This window comes from Pogona vitticeps, chromosome 2, assembly GCF_051106095.1.
Source record: "Pogona vitticeps strain Pit_001003342236 chromosome 2, PviZW2.1, whole genome shotgun sequence".
NCBI lineage: Eukaryota > Metazoa > Chordata > Lepidosauria > Squamata > Agamidae > Pogona > Pogona vitticeps.
Window position 1 is genome coordinate 43,580,425 of NC_135784.1, and position 13,054 is coordinate 43,593,478.

General features: G+C 43.6%; 1 long non-coding RNA gene across 1 annotated transcript in view; it reads right to left on the reverse strand.

The window, feature by feature from the left end:
• Nucleotides 1-2,824: 2,824 nt before the first annotated feature.
• Nucleotides 2,825-13,054, reverse strand: part of LOC144586621 (uncharacterized) — a 37,744-nt gene continuing 27,514 nt past the window's right edge. Inside the window, exons 2-3 of the long non-coding RNA XR_013541543.1 lie at nucleotides 8,485-8,772; nucleotides 2,825-3,261 (exon numbers count right to left, since the gene is read on the reverse strand). This is a non-coding gene — a long non-coding RNA (uncharacterized LOC144586621). The remainder of the gene's footprint in view (nucleotides 3,262-8,484; nucleotides 8,773-13,054) is intronic.

The following is a 13,054-nucleotide window of genomic DNA, read 5'->3' on the forward strand; positions in this document are numbered from 1 at the left end:
TCATTGGGACGAAGGGGGGGGCGCCGGGCCTGCAGCCTCCAGATCTCTCAAGTCCTCTCCCCTTCGGTGGCAGTCTCCGCTCTGGGCTTGTGCTTGGTCACAAAAAAAGAGTTCCCCACCAGCGCTCATCCACCTCCTCCTGAGAAAAAGGCTCACAGTTGAGGCTCCACAGTCGAGCCTCAGCTCCAGCCCCACGTTTGAGGTCCAGGTCTAGCCCCCGCAGTCCCGCTCTCAATCCGGCGACCGACTAAAAAGAAAACGAGGAGGGGGAAGGCAGACCGGGGAAAAGTTTTTTTAAAAAAAAAGGAGAAAAAGAGCAAAAATGGTAAAAGGGGCTCAAGAGGGAAGCCGGTGTGGTGGAGAAAAGTGCTAGCCAACTGCCACCGGCGCCATCTTGGAAAAAAAAAATCCAACTCTTAACCCAGTATTAATTTTAATATTAATTTTAACATCCAACTCTTAACCCAGTATTAATTAGATGCTTTCATCTATGAAGGAGAGCCTTCATACAGTATTTATTTATTTTTATTTATTTTATTTATATCCCACCTATCTGGTCTTACGACCACTCTAGGCAGCTAGAGTGGACTCTGTCAACACCTCTGTGGGGTTTGGATGGAAGCAGGTAGTTCTGTGCTGGTCTCAGACTATTATCCTGATTGTGTATTAAGCTTATCTGAGTAAGCCTAATGAGAAAGTATCTCCCGTTTACCTCCTTCATTTTAAATGGCTTGACCTACTTTGTTTCAATGTTCTTTCAACATCTTCAGTTTCTCAAATGACCTCCTACATGTATTCAAACAAGAATTGTATTTAATTTTAAGCTGCATCGGCTCTTGTGCCTGGAAGTGTATTTCAGCATGCGGCTGTGTCGATCTAAGAAGAGTTAATGAAAATTAATTACACGTAGCATGCAAAGCACACAGCCCATTCCCCATAGTTGACTGGTGTATTAACTAGTATCATGTTACTGTTCTTATCAAGCGCAGTGCATCCATTAATTATTGTAGATCAATTATTCAATTCTTCTTAGAAATTCAGGAAGTGCCTGGACTACTGAATTGTGAAATTAAAGCAGTGCCATGGTTAACAGGGGGAAGAGCATACTTTTACACTTGTAATGGGACAATTGGATATGTGTTTTATCATATGTAGGTAGGTAAGATGAATAATGTAATAAAGCAATAAAGAATGCAATTAATGTTTCATTCTTTAAACAATACAAAGGGCTCCTCCTTGCACTGGCTAAGATGCCAAGGACATTTTCAGAACATGCTTTTAAAATGGTCCACCTGGAAAGAGGACCTTCACAGAAATGATGTGTTATCCAAAATGTCAAGTGCATATACAGTGCAGGTGACTGAGGATGGGATCTGAGTATCCGCGAAGGCTTTCACGGCCAGGATCTAATGGTTGTTGTGGGTTTTTCGGGCTCTTTGGCCATGTTCTGAAGGGTGGGATCTGACCTCATTACTTCACAGGTTGTGAGATAAGAGGGAAATTAGAAACCAAAACTACTGACAGCAGCAGTGTTAGCCTTCAAGGGTGTCACATTGTGAGTGCAGTCTTGATTAACCAAGGGCTAATTAAGCTGCCAACACTATTGAACTCAAAGCCTTCCTGAGCTGTTGATGATGGGAATTACTTAAGATTATCCTCACTTGGGCTAACCTTGTTGCAACACTATCGCTATGTGTCTGAGCTAGAAAAGGTTTAAATCTGCAGTGTCCTCCTAAAGCAGTGGATCCCAACCTTGGGTCCCCAGATGTTCTTGGACTACAGCTTCCAGAAGCCTTCATCATCAGCTGTGTTAGGCAGGATTTCTGCGAGTTGTAGTTCAGCAACATGTGGGGCCCCAAGGTTGGGAAACACTGTTCTACAGGGTGAAAGGTGAAGTAGCAAAGACCGACCGACCGACCGACCGACCGACCGACCGACCGATCGATCGATCGATAGATCGATCGATAGATAGATCGATCGATCGATCGATCGATCGATCGATCAATAGATAGATAGATAGATATGGACATGAGCTGCTGGCTTGGCAGTTTGTGCTGCTACATTTATTGGTTGAACAGGTGTTTAGCGCTTCCCAGCCCCGCCTCTGGCAGGTGCCCACTCACAGGTGGTTCCAGTAGGGGCAGGGAAACTGGGGCTCTTCCTCCAACTGGTCACTTGTTGGAGGAGGTGGGGTGGAGAAGTGCCAAACAACCTGTTCAGCCAGTAAAAGATCCCATGGTTTGTGCCCATCTCTGACAGACAGAAAGATAGATGGTATTGCTCAATGTTTTTCATGTATATATTGTGGTTCTTCTTCTTCTTCTTCTTTTTCTTCTTCTTCTTCTTCTTCTTCTTCTTCTTCTTCTTCTTCTTCTTCTTCTTCTTCTTCTTCTTCTTCTTCTTCTTCTTCTTCTTCTTCTTCTTCTGCTGCTGCTGCTGCTGCTGCTGCTGCTGCTGCTGCTGCTGCTCGTAAAGCCTAGCCAGCAAAGCAGCTCTGCAGCAGTTCCAAGATGACTGGGCAGAAGAAAGTTGTGCTAAACAGGAGGGTATTTGCCAGTGGAAATTTCAGAAGAAGCTTGTGCTTCATCCTAGCTTCTCACAACCAGTTTGATTGCTTAAGGACATACTTTGATTTCCTAAAAATGGGTATTACTCAAACAGAAAGGAGACATGCCTCAAATTGTTCCAAAAAATGACACCATCACATAGCTTAGGATTTAGGAGTTGACACATTTATTTTTGAAAAGTAATAATACAATGATACAATAATGAATAATAATACTTCAGCAATCTGTCTACAAGGTTAGGTCTCTCCTTTTTCTGATTTTTGGCTGTTAAATGAGTTATTGCTGTTGTGTAACTGAATGTTCTTTTCACAGTCGCTGCACTTTATTCACCTGACAGTAGCTTACTTTTTTTGCCCTTGGTGTACATTCTTGCCACAAGATTTGTGTTGCAGAGTCACATGCCTCTGCTCCCTATAGAATGTGTACACTCAACTACATCCCCCCCAGATGCTTTCCTTCTGCTTTGTGAGGAAGGATAGTTGGAACAGTTTGCAACAATAGCCTTATCAAGAGTGGCAGGCAGCACAGGGGAATGGAAACCCATATAAACAGCCAACCGAACGACAGAGAGAGAATGTTTGTGTAAAGGGAAAGGGGAGCAGGTTCTAACAAAATCTTCTTTTGTGCTGCCTCCCCAGAGAGTAAATATGGTCCACGGAGAGGCCAACACTGTGAATTCTCCAAGAAGAAACAGCTATAAAACAAAAGATAGAGATAAGAAAAAATTTGACTTGGCCTCCACAGTTTGGAAACCACCAAAATGAATGTACTTCACCAGAAATATATCACAGACAAGGTTGTCAGGTGAACAGCATCGTATTTCCTGAGATTCACTTCAGAGTTGACCATTTGTTTCCATAGCCAAAGCTCAGAGACCAGGGTGTGGGCTGTGGAGATGTCACAGAAGAGGGCTGTAATCCTGCTGCAGGGATGAGACCCTTGATATGAATTCTATTTTAGGCTATTCCAAAGCTAATTTATACTAACATTCACACATATCATATCTGGGATGGAAAGATGTGAAAAAAATCAAAATGTGCGAAACACCAAAATTTAACCAATTAATTCACCCAGATTCATGGTTTGAATGCTTAGCTTTGAAAAATCTAGAGCACAACCCCTGTGTCTTCAAACCATATTCATGCTGCTTTAGAGCTGTGCTCTCTCTCTCTCCCGCTGTTTTTTAATTTTTCCTGAGAGGTTCATAACTTTGAACAGCTGCATTGCAGAGCAAATTTAACATGACCCTCTCCGTTATGGGAGTTATTGTACTTAGTGAATATAGCCAGTACTAACAAGGATCACTTTCATTTTACTTCATTTTTGAAAAATTTCCAAAAAGCTGCAGATTTCCTTCAAATTTCGAACCATAAAGCCTATTTTTTTAAAATTTTGAATTTGGAGGAAAGTGTAATTGACAGATTTTCCTCACGCCTTGTGCTTTTACCTGTTCATCTAAAGGCCAATGTTTAACACAGTACATTACCACAGGACTCTGATTCAATGGCTTGATCAAGACATGTCTTTAGAAGCAGCGGTATGAAAAACAACAAAGTGTTTTGTGAGAATTGAATGACATGGACGTTTTATTTGGTGCAAGTGTGATGAAATAGACTGTGGTCCACAAAAGCTGATTCCTGATGGAACTTCTTAGTCTTTAACAGAACTTGGGAATGATGGCTTAAATTTAAATTTGCATTATCTGCAAATTCATTTCCCTGTTCCTATAACAAGGCTAAATGATGTTAATTTGCTGGTTAATGGTATTAACTATTGCTGTGGTGCAATGAATAACAAGGTATTTCTTGCAGGGAGCAGTCTCAAGAGAAAAGGAGAATCGCATGGCTGAGCATTAGATTTTTGTGTTTAAAAAATTCCCCCTCAATATGTAGGAGAGACTCAAGACTCTCTCCCTCTCTCTGTGTGTGTGCATGTGTGTGAATTTATTTATTTTTTAAAATGTGTGTGCTGCATCTACTTTAAACATGCTGCCCTAGACACACTATTCTTTTAGGAATATAACAGACATAGAAAGGACTGAATGAAACATGATATCAGTGTTCACTGGACTGAGATGAACCATAAAGTTTGGTTGATTAAAAGAACATATAACAGACCTGGTCAGTGTTTTCATATGTACTGAATTTGTTTTAGGGTTACTTCCAATCTACATCTGTTTACTTTAAAGCCCCTTCCCACTAGGGTGTCAGAAAGAGAAGGCAAAGGGGAAAAATAGGGACAGGCTATCAAAAGCAAGAAGCCCCCAGTATATTGGTTTAGATTGCCTGAGTTTAATGAAGAAGCAAGCACAGCCCCACCCAAATGTTCTCTCATGTACTTCAGGGCAATGGCTGAAAAGGCCAGGTAGAAATCCTTCCACCAGAATTCTCTGCAGGTTTGCTGAAAGGGCGAGGAGTGTAAGGACAAAAGGGCAGCAGACTTTATTGGTCTTGGAGTTATTGCAACTTCACATGCTACCTCTAGTAGGTGTAGCTGGGAGGGACCTTGTCAATTGCTAATAGCACTAGCCAATAGTTTCTTCTGTGGCTCTGAGTTCAAAGAGTACCATGTCTCTCTCATCTGCCTTTTTTTCTCTCTTTTTTCTGTTGGAAACAGTCTTGAGTCTGTTGAGGCCTGTTGCTCAAAGCAATCGTGTTTTCAGCTTGAGCTTATCAGTTCCTGTAAGTAAATGAAACCTTTTATTCTTTCTCTTTATAATGTCTCAGTGAGTTATGGAGACTGTAAGTTCCAGTTAATGACAGAAAGGGGGGGAACTTAAATCTAATTCTACTCTATGAATCCCTACATTTCTGTTGTACAGCCATTTATTTATTTGACTTATATCACCCATCTGGATGCAGGGCCCCTCTGGACAATTTACAATATAATAAAACAAAACAATAAAACAATAATACCAGGTATTATCTGGACAATGTATTCACGAAGGCTTTCCCGGTCGGGATCTAATGGTTGTTGTGGGTTTTTCGGGCTCTTTGGCCGTGTTCTGAAGGTTGTTCTTCCTGATGTTTCGCCAGTCTCTGGTTTCTTTTTCCGGGGTGCAGTACTTTGCACTCATCCCTGTTGAATTTCATTCTGTTGTTTTCAGCCCAGTGCGCAAGCCAATCAAGGTCAGTTTGAATTCTGTTTCTGTCTTCCAGCATTTTAGCTATTCCACCCAATTTTTGTGTCATCTGCAAATCTGATTAGCATTCCTTGCATCCTCTGATATGGGATTCAAACAAATGCAGCAGAATCAATGCTGAGAGATCTTCACTTCCTGTAACTACTGTATAAGCCTAAGTTCCACCAAGGTAAACGAATATATGGCTCTAGGGGAGAGATTGTTACTACCTGCATACCATAAGATAACAAGCACTTGATGACATGAAACACCCGGTTCACTACAAATTACAGTGGTGCCTCTACTTATGACCGCCCCTACTAATGACCATTTCGGGTTACGACCAGCTCCGGCTGCAAAATTGTGCTTCTACTTGTGACCGGGGCTTCCACTTATGAACAGAAAAAGGCAGGGGGGGAAAGCGGGAAATTCAAATTTCTAACTGTACGTGGCGATGAGGCTGCTTCTTTGTAGCTCTTTCGCCCCAGCAGTTAGAGTGTGTGATTGGAGGAGGCTTGGGACTGCCTCCTTCTGCTTCTGAGTGAGCGTGTGTGTGTGTTTGCGGGGAGGCTTCGGGCTGTCTGGTAAGGTGCTGTTTTCTGCTTTTTAAAAACTGTTATCGTGCTTTTGCAGTGTGGTTTTGAGATGGGTGGGTTATGTTTCTGTGCTGTGATGGGTCTTGGGGGTTTGTTTATTTTTTTGGCTTCCCCCCATTTCCGATGGGTCTTGGGGGGTTTGGTTGATTTTGGGTTTTTTCCCATTTCTGATGGGTCCTGCATGCTTCCTTTGCTTTGTTTTCCTTTGTTTCCTTTGCAATTCCGACCTGCCCCCTTTGTTCTCTGTGCATTTCCAATCTGCTCCATTTGTTTTCTGTGCATTTCCAATGGGTCTTGCACGCTTGATTGCTTTTCTTTCCCCCCTTCAGCTGGAAGGGATTAATCGCGTTTCCAATGAGTCTTGCAGTGTTTTTTTTTCTTGAGGATTTTTTTTCTTTGGCCGGAACGGATCAATTGCATTTCAGTGCATTCCAATGGGAAATGGTGCTTCGACTTATGACCATTTCGAGTTACGTTCATCTTCTGCAATGGATTATGGTTGTAAGTGGAGGCACCACTGTACATACAGCCTAAATTAGGGGAAGAAGGAGTTGTTGATATTGTTACATTTATTCTGTTGTTAGTATGGTTAAATGATGGGGGTCAGAAACCTTGGTTGAGGAAATCTACTTGTGATTTACTACCAGAATCCAGTTCAGCTTCTTTTCTGTGAAGCAGAGTACTTCTAAATATAAGCAACATGATTTTAGCCACGGTTATATTTAAAGATAAAGTTGTGGAGATTTATATTTGTCACTACACCTTATAAACACAAATCTCCATACCTCTTGTGTAGATACCAATGAAGGTTCATAATTCCCCGAGATTGTTAGATATTCTTTGTGCTTGCATGTAAGTAGGTTAGATAAAATATATAACTTCATTAATACCCATGAATTGTGATTTATTAGATAAGCAGCCCATTTGCCTGGCTAGTAAATTGGAACTGCTTGTCATTAATAAATTTATTGTAATTAAATAATACATGCTATACCTAATGGGGATATGCATCGTCTTTCAGACAAATGTGGAAATACAACCTGAACTGTGGTTCTTTGTTCATCTCTGAGGTGACTGCCATGTGGAACAGAGACCCCAAGGGCATTCGTGGAGCAAAACAGTTCCTCATGTTGAATCAACCAATCAAGGAGTTTTAACAGTTACAATAAAAAAAATCACCCTGTGATGAAAAGTGGAATTCAAAGTAGTTCTGTACCTTTGAGGAAGATGCTGAGTGGGTGTCAAAGGAGAAGACTGAGAACTTCATTGTTTGTCTCCAATGAAGTCTTAAGATCTCTTCTCCATCTACAGTTGCTGAAGGCCTCTGAGTGAGGTCCTGCGTTTCTCTGCAGATTTTGAGAAGTTCACTTCAGGTTGTGGAGGTCCTTCTGCCCTCCTTTCATTTTTCTTCCATTATCTGTTTCTTCTGCATCACCTAGGGAGTTTCCAGTGATGGTGATAAGATAACACACGTAGTCCATTTCAAGATGCTGGATCTGATTCAGATTGGATTGAGAATAGACCTATGTCACTTAATTCTCATTAAAATCCATGGGTTGTGAGATAAGTCAAGTCTAACTTTTCATATTAATTTCAGAGGGGCCTAAGTGCAACCAGTTTAGTATGCTGCATTTTGGACAGGAGATTGTGTGAGAAAGGCTCTCAACTCCTTTTTAAGGAATCAAACAAACAAACCGAATGTTCAGCTATAAATGTCAGAAAAAGAATCCAGCATTTCTGCCAAACGGGACTTAGCATCCATCACTGTCATCCCTATGACGTGCAGGTTACAGCCGGGTGATGCAAAACCCTGGACCACATTTTCATCCATATCCACTTCTCAGAAGGAGGGTTTCCTTGAGTGAACTAAGGAAAACCCCACATTCAACTTGTCTCAGTTTGGTTGTTGTGGGTTTTTCGGGCTCTTTGTCCGTGTTCTGAAGGTTGTTCTTCCTAACGTTTCGCCAGTCTCTGTGGCCATGGGCATCTTCAGAGGACAGCACTCTGTGCTCTGGTGTAGTTGGCTTGGGAGTGCTGTCCTCTGAAGATGCCGGCCACAGAGACTGGCAAAACGTCAGGAAGAACAACGTTCAGAACATGGCCAAAGAGCCCGAAAAACCCACAACAACCATTAGATCCCGGCCGTGAAAGCCTTCGTGAATACATTGTCTCAATTTCTTCAGTGGATTTGGGGACTGACCAGTTGTTGCTGCTTTTCCTCACTGATCCACATGATTGCTTCAGACTCCCGTCAAGATTAGAAATCTATGGTCTCCTTCCTTCCTTCCTTCCTTCCTTCCTTCCTTCCTTCCTTCCTTCCTTCCTTCCTTCCTTCCTTCCTTCCTTCCTTCCTTCCTTCCTTCCTTCCTTCCTTCCTTCCTTCCTTCCTTCCTTCCTTCCAGTCACCATTGTAACAGTATGAATGTGCTATCAGACCCTTTCAAGTAGTATATTCATTCCTGGAGGGAACTATTTAGAAGCAGCCCACCTGGAAAGTAAAAAGAGAAAACTGGGAGGCTAGAAATACTTTGTCATGCCCTTTCGTTTTTGATGGGGAAAAAATAGGTATACTTTTTTTAATGTCAAGTGTACAATGAATTCACAGTATGATAGTGAACAAGCCCAAGATGTTAGCTGCTTCCACGAAGTCAGTCTGGTGGTGACATGACCTATTTCAAACATTCTTAAAATAGTCACTTTAAAATATGTGTTTCCGTAGCCACACAGAACAAAAACATTGATATCTCATAGCCTTGCACTTATTTGCTATCATGAAACGTTTTATTCTTTGACCACTAAACTAATTTGAATTTCAACATTCAGGTCATAGTAGCAACAGTTAGAGGTCACTTCTTAAAATAGATCATACTTTCCCAGCAAGGTAGCTATGGGTGAAAATACAAGCACTATTACAAATTATCCATTTTGCTTAATATGGCAGCAATCATGAGAAATAGGAGTGATTGGAGAAATGGTACATTGTTATCAGCACCTGCATGGAGTGTTGCTATTTCCTGGCGATCACACTACTTACAGGGGAATTGCTCTCCAGCCCAACCCTGATCTTTATGGTCCAGTTGTGGGGCTCTAATACTTTTGGGAGCTGGGCTGGAGTGATTCCCCAAGAGGCAGAAGGGCCGCGTTAAGGGAGACCACTCCCTCCAAAAGAACCTTTACTGGTTCCCATTGTCTGATTGCATTCCCAGGTGCCACAAACACCCCACCACCGCTTGATGTCACACACATAGAAAGTTTAAAAAGGGGGGGGGGCTTATGTTTGCTGAGCATCTAATGCACATGTTTCATATGACAATTTGAAAGCTTACATGATGGCGGGGCTGGTTAACTGACCAGTTGAGGTGGGTGCTGGGTGTGAAGGATGCTAGGAGACATAGTCTCGCTGCCTGTTAGTCTGTATAAAGGGTGTCTCGTCAAAGACTATGAGTCCGAGGAAGACCTACAACTCCTAGGTAGCACTGTAGCAGCTTCTTTGTTTTTGAAAGAAGAAGTAGGCCAGAGAAGACACCAACAGAGTAAATGCAGCTGTTCTGTGGCCTTCTAACTCTAGGGCTGCACCTCACAGAATTCTGCCTAGGGAATTCCCTGAGAATTCTGAGACTTGTTAGGCATCCTTCAGTCTCGAAAGACTATGGTAGCGTGCTCTGTATGGAGGGCTTGGAACAGCGCCTAGTGTGGCTGAGAAGGCCAATTCGAGAGTGACAGTCCCTTCCACACTGAAGACAAACCCAGTCTGTCCCCTGTCCGGCTCCCTGGTTTTGCTGCTTATGTGACTTCCTCTTTGCCTCGGCCTGCTGGGCAAGAGTCTCTTCAAATTGGGAGAGGCCATGATGCACTGCCTGCCTCCAGGCTGAACGGTCAGATGTCAGGGTTTCCCATCTGTTGAGGTCTATTCCTAAGGCCTTCAGATCTCGCTTGCAGATGTCCTTGTATCGCAGTTGTGGTCTCCCTCTGGGGCGCTTTCCCTGCACTAATTCTCCATAGAGGAGATCCTTTGGAATCCGACCATCAGCCATTCTCACGATGTGCCCAAGCCAACGTAGGCGTCGCTGTTTCAGTAATGTATTCATGCTGAAAATTCCAGCTTGTTCTAGGACTGCTCTGTTTGGAACTTTGTCCTGCCAGGTGATGCCAAAAATCCGTCGGAGGCAACGCATATGGAAGGTGTTCAGCTTCCTCTCCTGCCGTGCACAAAGGGTCCAGGACTCACTGCAGTACAAGAGTGTGCTTAGAACACAGGCTCTATAAACCTGAATCTTCGTATGTGTCGTCAGCTTCTTATTGAGCCATACTCTCTTTGTGAGTCTAGAGAACATGGTGGCTGCTTTCCCAATGCGTTTATCCAGCTCGACATCTAGAGAGAGGGTGTCAGAGATGGTTGAGCCGAGGTACACAAAGTCATGAACAACCTCCAATTCTTGTGTGGAGATGGTAATAGAGGGAGGTGAGTCCACGCCCTGGCCCATGACTTGTGTTTTCTTCAGGCTGATTGTTAGTCCAAAGTCTTGGCAGGCCTTGCTGAAATGATTCATGAGTTGTTGGAGGTCTTCAGCAGAGTGGGCAACAATGGCTGCATCATCTGCGAAGAGGAAGTCCCGCATGCATTTCAGTTGGACTTTGGTCTTCGCTCTCAATCTAGAGAGATTAAAGAGCTTTCCATCTGATCTAGTCCGGAGATAGACGCCCTCGGTTGCAGCTCCAAAGGCATGCTTCAGCATGACAGCAAAAAAGATCCCAAAAAGTGTTGGTGCGAGGACACAGCCCTGTTTCACTCCGCTTTGGATGTCAAAGGGGTCTGATGTTGAGCCGTCAAAAACTACAGTGCCTTTCATTCCCTCATGGAAAGATCTGATGATGTTAAGGAGACGCGGTGGACATCCAATCTTGGGAAGTATTTTAAAAAGGCCATCCCTGCTAACCAGATCGAATGCTTTTGTAAGGTCTATGAAGGCCACTAAGAGTGGCTGTTGTTGTTCCCTACATTTCTCCTGCAGCTGTCGGAGGGAGAATACCATGTCAGTGGTGGATCTATTAGCTCGAAATCCGCACTGTGATTCTGGATAGACTCTATCTGCAAGCACCTGGAGCCTCTTCAGCACAACACGGGCAAGCAGCTTCCCTACCACACTAAGAAGAGAGATGCCACGGTAGTTATTGCAGTCACCCCTGTCTCCTTTGTTCTTGTACAATGTGACGATGTTTGCATCCTTCATGTCCTGTGGTACTCCACCTTCCCTCCAGCAGAGACAAGAGACTTCATACAGTTCGGTGGTGATGATCTCCTTACCGCATTTCAGCACTTCAGCAGGGATGTTATCCTTTCCAGGTGCCTTGCCGGAGGCGAGGGAGTCCAAGGCCGCTTTTATTTCTGCTAGGGTTGGTTCGTTGTCCAGCTCTTCCAAGACAGGCAGGCACTCAATGTTATTTAATGCTTCTTCGGTTACTACATTCTCTCTGGAATATAGCTCAGAGTAGTGCTGTACCCAGCGTTCCATCTGCTGTGCTCGGTCCTGGATAAGCACACCTGTAGCAGACTTCAGGGGAGCAGATTTCTTCTGTATTGGACCTAAGGCCTGTTTGATACCGTCATACATTCCTTTGATGTTACCTGTGTCCGCTGCTAACTGTATCTGAGAGCAGAGCTGGAGCCAATAATCATTGGAGCATCTCCTGGCAGCCTGTTGGGCTTGACTGCGAGCAGCTCGAAGAGCTTGCAAGTTGTACTCGCTAGGACAGGCTTTGTATGCTGCTAGAGCTCTTCTCTTATCCTCGATGGCTGGCATTAACTCCTCTGAATGGGCTTCGAACCAGTCAGCCATCTTTTTGGTCTTCTTGCCAAAGGTGGACAGGGCGGTGTTATAGACAGTGTTCTTGAAGTGTTCCCATCGTTCAGATGCATTTGCATCAGCCGGGCCTGGAAGGGCTTCCTCAAGTGCTTGGGTAAATTCCTTCACTTTTCTTTCATCGCAAGTCTTGCTGATGTCAATACGTGGTCTTCCTTCCTTTTTCGTGTGATATACTCTCTTTGTTCGTAGTTTTACTCTACTACACACCAGGGAATGATCAGTATCACAATCAGCACTCTGGTAACTGCGTGTGATCGTAATACTAGGAAGGCTGGAACGTCTAGTGAGGATTAGATCAAGCTGATGCCAATGCTTGGATCTTGGATGCCTCCAGGAAACTCTGTGTTGCAGCTTCGTGTTAAAGAATGTGTTGCTGACACAAAGACCATAATAGCAGCAAAACTCCAGCAAGCGTTGGCCATTTTCATTCATCTTTCCAATGCCAAAACGGCCTAGACAAGTGGGCCAAGAATTATGATCAGCACCAACTCTAGCGTTAAAGTCTCCAAGAATGAACAGTGCCTCTCTTTCAGGGACTTTTTTGATAGTAGCTGCCAGATCGTCGTAGAATTTGTCTTTCACTTCTGGAGTGGATGACAGTGTTGGTGCATATGCGCTAATGAGGGTTACTGGTCCTGCTGATGAGTGGAGCTGCAGAGACAGGATTCTTTCACTCCCCACAGTAGGTGGAACAATGCATCTCAGAAGAGTATTTTTGACTGCAAAGCCAACACCATATTCCCTGGTCTCATTCGATGGTTTTCCCTGCCAGAAGAATGAGAAGTTTTTTTCTTTGACAGATCCAGAGTCTGGCAGTCTTGTCTCTTGTAAGGCAACAATGTCCATCTGCAGTCTACTCAGTTCCATGTCAATGACAGCTGTCTTGCGCACATCATCTATTTCTTG